Genomic DNA, 14064 nt, shown 5'->3' on the forward strand with positions numbered 1-14064 from the left:
GGGGATCCTGGATTATATAAGAAAGCAGGCTGAGCAAGGCATGAGGAGCAAGCCAACAATCTGTGTTTCTCTAAAGCTTCTCTGCTTCAGTTCCTGCCTTCAGGTTCCTCTGAGTTCCTGCCCTGACTTCGCTCAGTGATGGAGTGTGTGACCTGGGAGTTGTAAGCCAAATAAACCCTTTCCTCCCCAGGTTGCTTTTGGTCATGGTGCTTTTATTATAGCAATAGAGCCATTTACAAATTTAAAAAGTAAAATAAAAACTACACGGGAATTAGATAAGCTTATAGAACTCTTTAACTTTATAATGCTAGTTCCCTTTAATGGGTGGAGTAGGGACCGGTGTTGCTCATGTGCTGGGAACATAAGGGGTGCCTGGCATGTGCATTTTTCTCAACTGTCGGGTTCAGCACACTGTAAACATACATTTCAACCAGAGCGGACCTATTTGCCTACGAGGGAAAACATGAGACCAGGAGCACTTCCAGCACAAAAGACTGCAGTTACACTGGTTGCACCGCCGACTAGTACAGCGCGTGCGCGGTCCAGATCCCAGCGCGAAGAGGAGGTGTGACAGCTGGCGCCTGCGCAGTAGCAGCCCAGGGAGCCGCCGATCACTGCACATGCGCGGGGAGTAGAAGGGGGCGGTACCGGTGGATAAGGGGCGGGCGGAGGGCGGGAGCCGCAAGGGAGACAGGGCGGGCCGAGGGAGCGGCGCCGTGGGGTTGGCTGTTGCCCTGAGGCCGGACTCAACGGACCGGGCCGCGCCACCGGGCGAGCTCGCCGCCCGGCCCCAGCCCGGAGCCAGCGAGTGAGCGAGGCGGTGCCGCGCGGTAAGAGCCGGGGCAGGGTCTTCTCCGCTTGTGCCGCGGGCACGTTCGTCTCCTCAGCGCCGCCCGCGCGGCCAGGCCCGGGCGGCCCCGCAGACCCTGGCGGCCCCGCGCCTGCGCTGTCCCCCCTCGTCACCCCCCCATCCCCAGCCATCCCGCGCCTGCGCCGTCTCCTGCCCGGGCGGACCTCACAGCTTGCCCCGCAGACCCCCCGGGAACCTAGGCTGGCATGGTACCCAGCTGGCTGGGGGTCTCATCCCTGCGGAGAGGCTGGGTGCGACCCTGGTGCTTGCGTTCCCTGTGGTGTCGGGAGAGACCGGGCATTCACCCTAGTTCCTTGCCCTGGGCTGGGACAGGTTGCCTCCCCATCTGGTGGATTGAGGGTGGGGAGCAGGAGCGGAGGCCCCCCGAAGGCTGCGCCCTGCTGTGTTAGGACCTGGCTGTTGGAAGCTGGCAGTGTTCTTTATTCTTGAGACTTGGCTAATTATGTCAGATTGGATGTGGATAATTCTGTGTGTTGTTGAAGAAATGCTGCATTTTCATTAGAGGCGTGTGTATGAGTGTGTGTGTGTATGTGTGTGTTTGTGTGTGTGTGTGTGTGTGTGTGTGTGTGAGAGAGAGAGAGAGAGAGAGAGAGAGAGAGAGAGAGAGAGAGAGAGAGAGAGAGANAGAGAGAGAGAGAGAGAGAGAGAGAGAGAGAGAGAGAGAGAGAGAGAGATGGTGGTGATACCCCAGAGAACACTAGAAAAGAAATCGGTTTCTGGGTGGGCTTAGCCGCCTAAAACCAAACAAAAATTTCTGTGATCATTCAAATGCAGGCATCCTTGATTTTGTTGTTGTTGTTATTTGTTTTTTGTTTTGTTTTTGTTTTTGTTTTCACTCTCTTGAAGATCAGTCCTAAAGTGAGGCGGGGTGAGGGGGCACCCGATTAAAGGGAAATTTGACTGTCATGACAGAGAATCGTAAATTTTGGCCCACACCTGTAATCCTGGTACTCAGGAGGCCAAGCCTGGATGAGCTCCAGCTGGGCTGCAGAGTAAAACCTTGCCTCAAAAATACAAACAAAAAACAAAACAAAAAACAAATCTCGGAGCCCAGGAAGGCCTCTTGTTATTCAGGAAGCTAGATCTTGAGGTGAAATCAGCTGTGGACTACAGGCAACAACAGTTCTATCTAAAGGTTTGGAATGAGGCACCGGCGTTGTTGCATAGGCATTAAAGGCACCGTTCGGTTGGTCCTCTTTATACTCTTACAATATGTCAAGAATGGAAAGAGTTTGAAAAGCAATACTCCTGTGCTGAATTCGGTACAGACTTTTTTTTTTTTTTTCTCTTGTCCTTTCCTTGTACTGGGATAATATAAGCAATTGACAATGGAAGTGTACTTGAGGGTTGAGTCATATATGGATAACTTCACTCTCCCATCTTTGGTATTAAGGGCATGGAATATGGCTAGATAAGTGTTTTATAGCTAAGCTATTTCTACTCCCCAGCTCCACTAGCCTCTTAACGTTTCATTTGGAGATGGATGTCAGACTAAGTATTCCAGGCTAGGTATATTTCTCACTTTGTTGCCACACGGGCCTAGAACTTCAGTTTTGCTTTATTTAGCCCTCCCGGAGAAGCTAGAATTAATTACAGGCCGTCACCACCCCATTGGCCTAACCTCACCATTTCTATAAGGGATGTGAGTGTCAACAGATTTTAGTTATCTCCAGAGAGCCTCTAATGCCCTGTGTAACCATGGTAATTGTAATTTTTTCTTAATTAAAAAAAAATGGAAAGTAATGTCTCAAAATATCCAACCAATATAGAAGGGAATATGGAGAAAAAAGTATGTTGGTCTCGTTACATTTTCTTTCCTATTGAGAAAGAGCTGATGCCCCCTTCCCTTTTTCCCCCTTTTAAAAATGTCTCATTTTCCCTTTGGATCTAGTGTATACCTAATAGTGTCCTAACTTTTCGAAATTTTAGATAGCTTGAGAATGTTTTGTATGCTTATCTCTGTATATCCCAGGTATGTAGGAATCTTCTTGACATTTTCAGCAAGAAAGTGATTTTTTTTTTTTTGTACCATAGAAAAGCAGTATGAAGGTGTCTTTGTATCATTCAAAATATCAGTGTCAGATGCAGAGAGGAGAGTAATTATAGCTAAAGTGAAATTTGCTCAGGGTGTGTACCTACATCTTGTTTTCTCGACATGTGACTTGTGAAGTAGAAATTGGCTTTCTGACTGACTTGACAGAGCTCATTGTTCAGATGACTCAGGTATCGAAAAAGGTCAAAATTCCTATGAGGGTTGAGTTTTCTTCTATACAGGACTTGCTGAATAACCGTATGTCTATTTAAATCACATGTCTAGCTTGCACAAAGTATTACTGCAGACATCTCACCTTGATAGAGGAATGATGACAGTGTAAGGGTTGAGAGAGTTTTCTTTTCCTTTTGGCCGTATGGCTTTGGGAAAGGAAGCTTTTCTGGATCTGTTTCTCCATTCTGTGCTTGCACACAGAGGAGCTTCAGGAGCAGTTTTAATATTAAAGAATCCTTATCTACAGTTTTTAACCAACGATGATATTGTAGTTTCCTTCTCAAAATTTTGGGTGATGAGGCAGGCTGTATAGTATGTCTGAGATGATTAAATCTGAGATACCCTAGGGTGAAAGAATTTGAGTAGGTGTTTATGTCATAAAAACTAGGACAATGTTGGGAGTTTTGGTGATACTGAAGGTATTAAATTTAAAGGACTGTCATTTCTAAAACAAAACAAAACAAAACAAAAACCATTCAGTTTCTTGGTGCTAGGGGCTGGAGTTGGCTCAGCAGCTAAGTGCATTTGTTGCTCTTATGAAGGACCTGAGTTTGGTCCCCAGCACCCACATACATAGTGCCTCACAACCGTCTGAAACTGTAGATACAGGGGACCCAGCACCTTCTATAGGGCAGCAAGCATGCATGTGGTGTATATATATACATTCATGCAAAACCCTCATGCACATAAATAAGTTTCACATTTCAGCATCTAGTTAGACATGATTTTTACAAGTTTGTGGTTTCAGTTGTATTGGAGGGTGAGAAAGATTGCTTACGTGTAGTAGTTTGAGGCTAGTCTTAGCAATGTAGGTAGGTAGGCTCTATTAAAAAAAGATTAAGCATCATTTATGATGGGGATACCAAATGATGATTTATGGTCATTGCAAAGGGTAAATACAAGAGAGTTTAGAAGTAAAGAGCCTAAAGTCTTGTTTTGTTGTTACTGTTAGTGAGGCTAAGAAAAAATTTCTAGGCTGTTGCTTTTAAAAAGATTCAAATACAGCTGCCTGGCTTGGTAGCACATGGGGTTCCAGGACAGCCAAGACTACATAGAGAGACCCTGTCTCAAAAGCCAAAAAAAAAAAAAAAAAAGAAAGAAAGAAAAAATTTAAATACATTTTGTCTAGGTTTTTGTTTGGTTGGTTTTGGTTTTGTTTGTGTTTGTTTTGTTATTGTTGTTTTCTTGTGTTTGAGATGGGATCTTTTGTTGTTCAGGCTGTTTTTGAACCCACTGTGATGAGCTCAAGCTTTTGATTCTTCTCCCTCCACCTTTCAAATGCTGGAATTATAGGTGTGGTGCCCTGTCCAGGTTTATGCAGTACTGGGGATTGATCCTAAGCATTTCCTGTTTTGATTATCCTTAAAATGTAGTTCTTGGGCTGAGGCTCAGCAGCGGGTGAGTGAAGAAAGGAAGAGCGTGATGTACAGATATGAGGACTAGAGTTTGGATCTCCAGAACTCTCACAAAGCTGACACGGTACATATGCCTGTAATTGCTCTGCTGTAATGGCGAGGTCGGAGAAGACAGGAGGATGCCTAGAAGCTTGCTGGCCAGCTAGCTTGTACTATGCAGCAGCAAACAGGAGACCCTGTCTCAAGATGGAAGGACTGGCACCCAAGTAGTCTTCAGGCCTTCACATGTGCTCAAGAATGCACGCATACATACTATACATGTTCACAAAGATCAGTATGTGTACTTCTTACATGATATAAAATACCAGGAGTCTTTTATGTGTGTGCCTGCCTGTTTATATGTGTCAAGTGCAAACAGCACCCACTAGTAGAGATTGACAGGTCTCTGGAATTGTGTGCATATGACAACAAAATAATACTAAAGGAAATTCCTGTTGTTGGAATTGTTAGTGCTGAATAGACTAGCTGCAATGTAAAAAAAGAGAAAACTCCCATCAGCTCAGAAGGTTTGCTTTTTGCTTTTTGTTCTTGTTTTTTCCCTCAGTTGATGGATTTGAAACAACATGGTGATCAAGTTGGTCTTGGGATGTAGCTTAATGTTCAACATCCCTAGTAATATGGGAAGCGCAAATTAAAAGTTCACTGAGATACTATCTCATCCTTGTCACTGGCTATTGAATCTGATAACAAATTTTGGCATGGATATGGGGAAGAGGAGCTCTTACTCATTGCTGGTGGGAATGCAAATCAATGTAGCCATTGTGATAGTTAGTTTGGGGATTCTCCTATACTACTCCTGGGGATTTACCTAAGATATTCTATCAGGGATATTTGCACAGCCATGTTGATTGTTGCTCTATTCACAATACCAAGAAAATAGAAACAGCCTAAATATTCACTGATGATTGGATAATGAAAATAATATAGTACATACATACAATAGAATATTAATCAGCTGTAAATAAAAATGAAATCGTGACATTTGCAGGATGGTGAATGAACCAAGAAAGCATAATAAGTGAGATGATTATGAAAAAAAACCCAAACTACATGTTCCTCCTCCTGTGCAGATCCTAGCTGATGGTCTGTCTGTCGTGTGTGTGCATAAGAGGTCCAAGTGTGGATGGAGTCCAAAAGTTAAGATGGGAGACTATTAGGTGATGAAGATGATGGTCAAAAGGAGGAGAGAGGATAGCAAACTCTTCTCTAGTTTCAACTCTGTCATAGGTGTGTGTGTGTCTGTGTGTGATTCAGCTTCCTGTGTATTGAAATGGCAATAATCTATCATTCCAAAATAAGCTAATACATGTTATTTTTTGAGGCATCAGTTGTGATTTCTTTTTAATTCCATTGATTAGCACCATAGGATATGATTAGTTCTTGAGTTTATTGGTCTCATTGACCCACTTAGAAAAAATGATTAAAATTTTTTTGTTGTTGTTCTAGAGGGAGGGGATATTTTTCTGTTGTTTTTCCCTTCTGTTTAAAACTATTAAATCATGTCATTAGATTTTTATTTAATATGTAAATTGTACTGCTATTTATAAAGTGTGGTTCTGTGAAAACTTAAGTTTGGGGATGTAGCTTAATGGTAGAATGCTTCCCTAGCATGTACAAGGTCTTGGGTTCAACCCCCAGCAACATAAAAATACGTAAATAAGGCTTAAAGTATTGAAGAGTGGGGGTGCTGAGAAGGGAGAGAGCTTTGATCTATAGAAAATATAGATGACTTTAATGGTCATGAAGCTTTTACAATTTATGGGAGTTTACTCTGCCATGAAATCCTCCAGAAATAGTTGTAAGAGCATACTGTTTAAATAAACTGTAGGGGAAAAGTGTAAAAGAAATGGTGGAGGGTCAAAATGTATCAAAAGGTCTATTTTGAAAGCCTTAAAATTGATGTAATCCCTGCCTTGGCATTGTGTGTGTGCAGCTGTAATACCGGCACTTAGGAGATTGAAGCTGGTTCTCAGCAGCAAAGTGAGCTCACAGCCAGCCTGGGCTACATGGCACTTTGTCCTAAATAACCCAGTGAAGAAGGAAAATTTGGGTCTGGCAAGATGGCTTAGTGGTTAAGAGCACTTGTTCTTTTAGAGGCTAGAGGTTGCACATGAGGCGCAACATTTAGGGGAGGGAGTGGAAAGGAAATTTGAGCTTTTGCTGTGACAGTTCTCTGTTGAGGGAAGGGCACACGACAGAGTGGGCATCAAGTGTCCTTCACAAAGGGTCAGGTAGTGAATGTTTAGTCATTATAAACTATACAGTCTGCTTTGCAGCTAATCAGCGCTCACTGTAGTTCAAAATAGCCTTTAACAGTATGTGACTGGGTTTCAGTAAAAGTTGGATCTTACAGGTTTTCATTCCATGAAATAGTCTAGATTTTTTTTCCGTCTTAGGGTTTCAGTGCTGTGAAGGGACAACATGACTGAGATAACTCCAATACAAGAAAGCATTTAGTTGGGACTGGCTTACAGTTTCAGAGCTTCAGTCCAGGCAGACATGGTACTAGAAGATAGATCTCAGAGCTCTGTGTCTTGATCTGTAGGAGACTGTCTTCTGCAGGCAGCCAGGAGGAAGGTCTGAATCATACTGGCCAGACTTGATCATATATATGAAACCTTAAAACCATGCCTCCACAGGGACATACTTCCTCTAACAAGACCACACTTTCTAATAGTGCCACTTCCCATGGGTCAGGCATGTTTAAACCACCACATTTTTGAGTCCTTCAATAACATAATTTGAGTTTGTGATGGTCTGGATTTGTCCTGCTCTTAGACATACTTAAGAATTTTAAGTTGCTGGCTGTTCATTGCTATGTATGGAATTATGATTGATTCTTGCATACCAGGCTTGTATCTGAGATCTTGCTGTATGTGGATTACCCAGTAGTGTTCACAGAGTCGACTGAATATGCCATTCAGTGGTGTCTGTAGATACTGCCAGTTTTACCTCTTCTTTCTCAATTGGAATACTGTTTAGTTCTGTGCCTGCCTTCCCCCCACCCCCACCCCCTGGCTATTGCCTTTGGCACACAGTGAAGCACAAGTGGGAAGAGTGGGCTTACTTTTCTTCCCTCACATGGAGGGGCCCAGGTCTTCCGGAACTTGAGTTACAGACAGTTGTGCTTGTTGCGAATTGGACCCAGGTCTTCTGGAAGAGCAACCAGTACTTTTATTTTTAGTGGGTATTTATTTCAATTACATTTCCAATGCTATCCCAAAAGTCCCCCACCCGATCCCCCACCCACTTCCCTACCCACCCACTCCCACTTTTTGGCCCTGGCATTCCCCTGTACTGAGGCATATAAAGTTTGCACGACCAATGGGCCTGTCTTTCCACTGATGGCCGACTAGGCCATCTACTGATTCATATGCAGCTAGAGACAGGAGCTCCAGCGGGGGTATTGGTTAGTTCATATTGTTGTTCCACTTATAGGATTGCAAATCCCTTCAGCTCCTTGAGTACTTTCCCTAGCTCCTCCATTGGGGGCCCTGTGATCCATCCAATAGCTGACTGTGAGCATCCACTTCTGTGTTTGCTAGGCCCCGGCATAGTCTCACAAGAGACAGCCATATCTGGGTCCTTTTAGCAAAATCTTGCTAGTGTATGCAATGATGTCAGTGTTTGGAAGCTGATCATGGGATGGATCCCCGGATATGGCAGTTTCTAGATGGTCCATCTTTTCGTCTCAGCCCAAACTTTGTCACTGTAACTCCTTCCATGGGTGTTTTGTTCCCAATTCTAAGAAGGGGCAAAGTGTCCACACTTTGGTCTTCGTTCTTGAGTTTCATGGGTTTAGCAAATTGTATCTTATATCTTGGGTATTCTAAATTTCTGGGCTAATATCCACTTATCAGTGAGTACGCAACCAGTATTCTTAACTGCTGAACCACATCAAACACAGGGCCTCACTTTTCCAGCCCTTCAAATGTTTTATATGAGGGTAAAATTCAGCATGACATTTACTGTAGGCATTTCCTCGAATCAATATGTCAAATTAAGGAGATTCTGTTACAGTTTTCTTAGAGTTTTTTTGTTTTATTATATCAAGAATGAAATTTAGACTCTTAGTGCTTCTGTTTATGCTGAACTAATCTTACAGCTTTCCCTACTTACTTTGTAACACTGAACTACATTGAGTTTTGAATGTTAAACTTTGATTTGTGGGTTAAGTGACATTTGTTCTTAAAAATAGTTATTGGTGTGTATGTGTATATGTGAGATTTGTGTATGTATGTGTGCATGAATGTGCATATGTGTGTGCACATGTGTGTGTGTATGTGTGTGTGTGTATATTGGGGGGAGGGGTGCACCAGCACACTAATGCCATAGGAAAACTTACAGGAATTGGTTCAGGTCATCAGGCTTGGCAGCAAGGTCCTTAACTCTCTAAACCAGCTTACTGGGCTCACTGGCCCTAATATACTCATCAGCTTTTGTGTTTTTTTTTTTTTAATTTTTTTTTTATATTTCAACACAGGGTTTTTCCGTGTAGCCCTGGCTGTCCTGGAACCCACTCTGTAGACCAAGCTGGCTTGAACTCAGAGATCTGCCTGCCTCTGCCTCCTCAGTATTGGGATTAATAGTGTATTAATAGGCCACCCTGCTGACCCTGATATTAATTCTTGATGTATAATCTTTGTTTTGGCTTGTTGAATTAAATTTGCTGGTTCCCCCTCCCTCCTCCCACATCAAACGCAGGGCCTCACATGGTAGGCAAACCTGGTACAATACCCTCAAGTCATAGTTTTCTGAAATTTTGTTTAGGACTTATAAATAAATTCATTTCCTTAAGAGATACTGATCAGCATGGTCTCTTTTTCTCCATTGTTTTTTCCATTTCTTTTGGTAACGCCTTTGCCAACAATCTTACTTGTTAAAATGAACTGGGAAGTACTTTGTAGTGTTCTTGAACATTATGGTTTGAATGTGTTCCCCAGGAAGAATGGCTTGGACTTAGTCCCCAGTCCTACAGTGTTGAGGTGTAGGTAGTGCTTGAGTCATGAAGAATTCACTCCCCCAAATGGATTAAATGGCAGTTATAAAAGGCTTGAGGCTGTGCATTCAGAGTTCCTGCTCTTTCATAGGTCTTCCTTACACCTTCTACTATGCATGATAACAAAGGCCTCTCAACTGTGTGCCAAACAAGTTCTGTTGGCATGTTACCCAAGGAAGGTTTCCTGTTCGAGCAACTCAGAACAAACTAGTTGTAGAAAATCGGTAACAAGAAGTTGGGCCATTTCTATTATAAATACCTGACAATATATATGCAGTTTGGGATAAAGAGGCCAGTTGGATTTAGAGGAACAATCTAGGGAAAACAAAACAACTAAATTTCTGTGAGTGGAACATCCCAGGCACCAAGCTGCATTAGGAATTAGTTAAGTGGTTGTCATCAGAATAGCTCAGGAAAGTGTGTTTAATGAGGTCTTAGGTGGAGCTAAGGGATAAGGTATTAGAAACCTGAGCAAAAGCATTGTAGTTCCCAGCTACAAAGATGGTAGTGAATGCAGAACTTAAGGATGGGGCAGATGAGTGGGCAAGGTGCAGGATGACCTTAGTGGGGGGTTGCTTACGGTGAAACGGAAGAGAAATGACAAAGATGGATTGACAAGAGGAGAATGAGAAGGTTTGGAAGGCTTTGAGACAGGCTGGATGTTAGTGGTGCATGTTTGGAATCCCAGCATTCGCAAGGTTGATGAGCCTGGGTTACATAGTAATACCATCCCTCAGAGAGCCAAAATAAAGCCAGGGGCTCCGAGGTGTAGGGCTCACAGGTGTGATGGCAACACTTTGGAGGCTGAGGCAGGACAATTCCTGTGAGTTCAAGGCCATTTCTGGGCCATGTAGTGAGTTCATGGGGGGGCTACAGAGAACCCCATGTCAGCAAATCAGCCAACAATTCAAGCAATGTCAACAAACCCTTAACAGGTGAAAGTGTGTTAGAGAAAGAATACTTGGAGTGTGATAAAAAGATTAATACAGTTTGGGGAAAGTAGGTTGTATTTGTGGAAAGCACAGAAGACCCTGAAGTCATCTGAGAAACTTTGAGACAAAGTCTTTGAGGGCTATGTTTGCCAGGGAGGCTCTGTGGGACCATATTTGCTGTTGTGTGCTACTCTGGACTCTGTTCCCTGGGTTGCAGTGCAGTGTCTTGCTGTGCAGTGCTCCTTTGCCCCAACTATGACACAAGCAGGTCAACGTGCAACTCAGGGTGACACTCTGCAAGGATGAACACTAAGCCTTAGGGCTGCCTAATGGTGCAATTGCAGATGATGGGCATAGTTAGTGCACAGGTTGGGGGCGCCATAGAAGCCTCCATTAGATTTAAAGGATGTATCAGACACCCTCAAGAGCCTAGGCAGGAATTTGTTATGGAGTCTGTCCACCACAAAGAGCCTTCCATAATGACACTGTCAGTGGAGCTATGGAGTGAGGATGCTGTGGAGTCTCCAGCACTATTGAACCCATTAGAGAACAGCCACAAGGCTGCCTGGGAGCTCTGTGGCATGGCCATTGCCCAGCAGAGCAGTGCTGCTAGAAGCCCCGTTATGTCTAGAAGATGGGGTCAGGAGTCAGGAGATTACTGGGGACCTTAAGTACTTTCCTTGCTGACTTTTGAACTTGATGGGAGCAGCTGCTTTACTTCTTAAACCTAGTGTCCTTTGGGGATGAAAATACTTCTTCTATCATTATCCGACCATTGTATCTCCTCCCTATTTTCTGTTTTGAGAAGAGGTCCCACTTTGTTGGCTGTAAAACCACCCCAGGTGGCTTTAAAGTCATCCCCCTACCTCAGGCTCCTTGGTGTTGGGATTGCAGGTATGTGCTGCAATGCCCAGAGTCAGTGAAATATTTCCTTCTGATTTTAGCTGTCTTTACATTTCATTCTAGAATTGGAAAACAGATTCCATAGAATATAGGAAGTCGTCCCAGGTAGGGAAAATGTAAATCATACATTGGATTTCCTTCAAAAGTGCTGACCATTTAGGTTATCTACTTTCTTCCCTGAGGCCATCTCTTCAATGAGCTTTTGTGTTCTGTGCTTCAATAGATTTGTTTGTTTCATCTAAACTTTTGAACTTGTTGACTTAAAGTGAATCTTAGGCATTGTGTTTGTTGGTTTTTGCAGTTAGCCTTTCTTTGTTTTGCTTACTTTGAATTTTATTGCTTTTCTTTAATATTGTTAAATTGGCTTACTTATGTTCTCTCTATCTCTCTGTCTCTGTCTGTCTGTCTGTCTGTCTGTCTTGTGTGTGTGTGTGTCCTATCTTAAAAAAGCAGTAGTTCAAAAAAGGACAAGAGATCTTATCAATCAGAGAGTTGTGGTCAAAGGCCAATGGAGTGAGTCAATGAGGGTGGAGTGGGTGAGTAAATGAGAAGAGAAGGGGACAGACAGACAGACAGATGCCAGGACGTCCAGAGAAAGGTTAAGTGTCAGAAATGACCCACAAGTGGAGGTTTTGCTGAGAGGCAGGCAGCAGTAGACCCTGTGATCGCCAGGAGCGGGAGGACCATGCGCTTGAGATGGAGCAACAGTGATTTTAGTTGTCTGGAAGAACTCCCAAAGCTTGTCTGTGAGTGAGTGAGTGAGTGAGTGGGGGGAGCTGTGCATGTTTCTAGTACCACAGGGAAATGAAGGAATTAGGGGTGAGCTTAGAACAAAGGAGAGTTGCCTCACTCGTTGGAATGGACAAAGAGTAAGGTTTATCATGTCACCATGGAGAGCTGTCTGTCCCTTGTTGGTTCACACACCGTTTAATGTGATCCTTGTAGATTCTATGACGTTTTGCTTTCTAACATATCCAGCTTGCTGCATGTCAGATTCTTAGTTCTCTGTCCTGCTGCTGAGATGAGCAGTTACAGAGTGAGTTATTGATACCTTATGACAGGTTGCCACGTAGTGGAGCGACTCAGTACGAGTTAGGCTTTGATTCTGACTGAGTGCATTATTTCAGCAAATGCCTCAGGCTCTTCAGGTCATAGCTTTGACTTTCTGTTCCTCAAGTTCCTGGTTATGATTTTCATATATTGCTGAGTGGTGTCTTTGGGGCATGTGCCCTGTTTACTTCCTTTATAGGGCCTGTGCATTCTAGGAGAGCTCTGTGGGAGGATCAACAGTTTCAAATTCACTGTGTGGAATTCCCCCAAGCACCCTATGCTCAACTCTGTTTCTCTATGTAAACCAGCCAGTCTGCTGTGTGCAGCCGGGCTTACGCAGTGACTTCCAGTTGACATATTGCCCCAGCCCCAATGGTCCTCATCTTTTGCAGCCAATCTTAAAAGGCCAGTCTCCTTTCTCACATCCCATTCCATGCCATCCAACCCAGCTATATGAAATACAGCGCAAAGGACTTCGTTTTCCCAATTCACTGTCTTCCCCTCCTCACTGACAGTAACCTCCAGGTGGCAGTTATGTGTACCCCTGTGCCTGGGTTGGTTTAGACACAAATGTACACATCTCTAAATTGATGTTCCTAATTAAAGGTGGCTTGAGTTAACTTTATGAATGCTGTACTGTGTAAGTTGTTAACTCCCTGCCAAAAATCTGAATATAAAGCCATGATTTGACTAAAGATTTTGTTTTTGTAAGTGTTAAGAAACCTTGGTAGAGGAGGGAATGGCCTGAAGAGACTCAGAGTTTCTTGCATTCTGGCAGTTTTAACTTTGGGAACCAATTTATTTTGGACTAAATCTGCAAAAATAATTTGTGTAGCCAGAAATTCTTGTAGACAGTCTCTTTCCAGTCTTGTCACTTGTCTGGAATGCTAAGTATTATCAGCAGTTTTAACGGTTTAACGGTCTCCTCAGCAGTGTGTATTAAAACAGAGACGGCCAGGTGCTCTTTTAAAAGCAGTAACAGAAGGAAAACGGGTATGTAGTTGTAGGTTTGAAAGTCCAGGATGAGCTGGGCAGTGGTGGCGCACGCCTTTAATCCCAGCACTCGGGAGGCAGAGGCAGGCCGATTTCTGAGTTCGAGGTCAGCCTGGTCTACAAAGTGAGTTCCAGGACAGCCAGGGTTGCACAGAGAAACCCTGTCTCGAAAAAACAAAACAAAGCAAAACAAAACAAAAAACCAACCAACCAAACAAAAAACCAAAAAGTCCAGGATGTTTCTACTTGTTTCTCATATTTCTTTGTGTTAAATCTTAGAGAGAAAGCCCATTGTAAGTGAGTGTTCCTGTGCTAAAACAATGAGATAGAGTTGTGTTTAATGACTTTTGAAAACTAACTCATTTCTTCTAGCATCTACTTAGTTATGACTTAATGGAAAGAGCTGACTTTGAGTAGACCAGTTGCTGCGTTCTATAGCCTCTGTGTCTTCCTCCTCTCCAGCCCAGAGAGGGGTTCTCTGACTAAATGTGGCTAGCACTTATACAGTGTGTATCTTGCCCTGTCTGTCTGTCTGTCTGTCTGTCTGCCTGCCTGTCAGTCTGCTGTAATTTTAAGTGACAATAGCAAAATCTAGCTGGCTGTGACTTTTTAAAAGTGCTCTTTAGCTTTTCTTT

At 43.4% G+C, this 14064-nt stretch overlaps 1 protein-coding gene across 2 annotated transcripts in view; it reads left to right on the forward strand.

The window, feature by feature from the left end:
• Nucleotides 1-664: 664 nt before the first annotated feature.
• Nucleotides 665-14064, forward strand: part of Specc1l (sperm antigen with calponin homology and coiled-coil domains 1 like) — a 103127-nt gene continuing 89727 nt past the window's right edge. The window contains exon 1 of one of the 2 annotated variants that reach the window (XM_021173800.1): nt 665-830. The gene's annotated coding sequence lies outside the window, so the exon portion shown is untranslated. Of the gene's footprint in view, nt 831-1011; nt 1102-14064 lie in introns of those variants that run through there. The other variant, XM_029482439.1, reaches the window with a different exon arrangement.

This window comes from Mus caroli, chromosome 10 (assembly GCF_900094665.2).
Source record: "Mus caroli chromosome 10, CAROLI_EIJ_v1.1, whole genome shotgun sequence".
In the NCBI taxonomy this organism is placed as follows: domain Eukaryota; kingdom Metazoa; phylum Chordata; class Mammalia; order Rodentia; family Muridae; genus Mus; species Mus caroli.